At 28.0% G+C, this 3,196-nt stretch overlaps 1 protein-coding gene across 1 annotated transcript in view; it reads left to right on the top strand.

The window, feature by feature from the left end:
- The window catches only part of Hdc (histidine decarboxylase), a gene marked incomplete in the record, with an annotated part of 86,263 nt that overhangs the window by 31,972 nt on the left and 51,095 nt on the right, over nt 1–3,196 (top strand).

The raw sequence follows: 3,196 nt of genomic DNA, 5'->3' as shown, positions 1-3,196 counted from the left end.
ATTGAAAGTGAATAAATGTTCTCTAATTATATTTTTCAAAAAAATTAATATATCTATATATATTTCAGGCTTCGAGTCCAGCATGTACTGAATTAGAAACAGTCGTAACTGACTGGGTGGGAAAGATGATAGGATTGCCAGAGGTCTTCTTGCATTCAGGTTCGAGGGGCAAAGGAGGAGGCGTCATACAGGTCAAATAATTCTATAATATTTTTAAATATTATTATATTTAATAATATTAAAATAAAAAGTATAATAAGTCATGAATGATAGAAATATGCTGTAATGTAATCTCGGCAATCTGAACAAATTGCTGCAGGGGAGTATTCGGATTACAGGAAGTATTTGGAAAAATTCAAAAATATGAATGTACATAACTATTTTTCTACATATAATTTTTTTTTACATATTTTGTTGGAAATTTAAGAGTTTTAAGTTTATTTTTTCAATACTTTAATTGTATTATAACTCCTGTGGGTTCTTGGAGCCCTCCTGAAGTCTACCCAGCCTCATAAATTGGTATTCTTTATTGAGTAAAAATCTGGTCGAGCGTGATGCTGACTAAATCATCTCCTTGCACAACCATTGTTCAAGTAACAGTACTTCCTTACAAAGTACTGATCCTCTGACCCTTCGTGGGTTGTAGTGGTACAGATTTTTTTTAAGGATTTATTTAAAACATGATAAAAAAAAAAATAAGTTCACCAACAAAATTAGTATTATGGATATTTTTACTATTAATTAAATTAGTTTTACCAAATTAAATGACGTATACAATAGATATTATGTATTTCTAATTCCAACACGATATATTCTGACAACTTCCAAAGGATTTAGATTATCCCATATCGAAACTAAAAATTTCCACTTTTCAATTTGACAGTGATAAAAATAATTTGCCTATAGATCGGGAAAATAAAAATTTCCTTAACATATGTGCATGTGGGGCGAAAAGTTGACTCATAATAAATAGTTTATTTATTATTATTTTAACTGAACCTAGACCGTCTTCCTTTTAAATATTAATTATTTGCAAGCAAAACCTGTTACTATTTTTTTATTTATTTATACAATACATATTATGTATTTTAAATTCCAATAAAATGTATAATGAACACATAATACGTCCATAGGAATTGGATTACCGGATTTCGAAATTGTAAATGTCCACTTTGAATTTTACAACTTGCTTATAGATAGAAAAGCTAAAAATGTCCTTTACTCATTTATACTATTATATTAAAACTAAAATGTTATTGCCTCCGTTTTCTAAAAAAAAAAGTAACTATTTTCACTCCAGTTCGGATTACTGGAATGTTTGGAGTTCCGAAATTTAGATTTGAAGAACATTCTGAAAAATCTACATTGGTCATTAACTAAAGCATTTGTTTTCCTCAGTTTTTTTTTTCCAATCTAACATAATGTTTTATTAAATAATAATAACAGAATTTGCCACAATTAAGCAACATAAGTATCCATCCATCGCTATAAAAAGGGAAAAAAGTATATGAAAACAATAGTAAAAATAAAATAAAATAAAAACAAATATAATACGTATAAATAAAAATATAATAAATACAAAAAAAAATGATTAATAAGGCACGAATCGGTATTCATTATTCCGAGAAATTCAAGGGTCGGTCGGGTTTAAATCAAGCCGATTCTTTATCACCTATTTTATTTAATACGAAAAGGTTTAAATTTTAGGTGGTAACATACCGGTGCTTGGATACGCTTGTGATTTGGTATTATTGGGTGAGGATAAGGAAAATAAAGAACTAAATAAAACCGCGTTAATAAACTCCAGTAATAAACTAGGTCTTGAAATAGATACGGAAATACGGAATACATGGTTAGCAGTAGAAATGCGAGCAGTTTGGAGGATATTCACATAGGAAGAAATACGTTTGAACAGGTAGATAGGTTTAAGTATTTAGGTTCTACGGTAACTAGAAAAAACCCAATTTTTTGAGGAAATAAAAGTCAGATTGAAGGTTAGAAATGCTTAAAACTTAAAGATTAGAATTTACAAAATTATATCCTTCCTACTGTTCTTTATGGATCCGAGACGATCTTAAGATCTTAAACTATAAGAAGAACAGCGCCTGAAGGTTTTCGAAAATAAAGTATTACGTAAAATATTCGGACTAAAAAAGAATGAACTTACAAGAGAATTCAGATACATGCTAGAGAATGTATCTGGACAAAGCTGAATTGAGAGAGCTGTCAGAGGTTATAGGGCTTAGTGACGAGTGGGTCTCTAAAATGTTAATTAACACTAAACCGACGGGTAAACACTTGAGGGGTAGACCGAAACGTAGATGTGAGGATGATAAATAATAAACTATTCTTATTATTCTTAGGAAAATAATAATTAGAAACTAATTTATTTTATTAAACTGTGTATGTAAATAATGGCACTAATGCAGAGCATGCAGCCAAAAACCAGCACACAATAATTTTACATAAAGAAAATAATGATTTGAAAAGAAAAATTCTTGAGTCCATTTACATATCAGAAAACATTAATTATGCAGTGAATTTTAAAACAGACACAAGAAATTTAAACCTATGCTGAGATTTTAAGCTAAATTTAATTTATTAAAATTTATGAAATTAATTTATTTTTTATGAAAAATGTGGGTAAAAATTTATGTTGATATTTACAATTGACACTCATATGAATTTTAATAATAGACAGAAATTAAAAGAAAAATACTTTTTGAAAAAACCAATTATATGCCTGACCTGTTAATATGATGAGAGAAAAAATAGGTAATTAGACATAAGCTAAGGAAAGTTTATGAATAAATTAACATGATTTCCAATTTTTTTTATATCTCATGGGGTAATTTCGACTGAAACTGATGGCCCTGGCAGAATAGATTGGAAAAAGCTTTTGAATTATTGATGTGAGTGTAAATTGTTTTTAAATTATGCCATTTTATTAATAATAATGTTGTTTGTTAAAAATAAATGGATAATAAAAGTTGTCATTTGATAGATTGTCCTTGGGGAAGACGTAATTAGCCGAAACGTTTTATGTTATTTAAACAATAATAACTAGTCTCAAAAAAAGGAAAAGATATATTATATATATTATAAACTACATCATGATACATTTAACGAGCTTCAAATCTAATAGTGCTCAATATTTTCCAAGAGGGTTTTTCATACACTGATATTATATTTAAAT

The sequence above is a fragment of the Halyomorpha halys genome, unplaced genomic scaffold, assembly GCF_000696795.3.
Source record: "Halyomorpha halys isolate HHAL.00 unplaced genomic scaffold, Hhal_1.1 Scaffold255.1, whole genome shotgun sequence".
Taxonomy (NCBI): Eukaryota; Metazoa; Arthropoda; class Insecta; order Hemiptera; family Pentatomidae; genus Halyomorpha; species Halyomorpha halys.
This window is presented reverse-complemented; position numbering and strand designations above follow the sequence as displayed.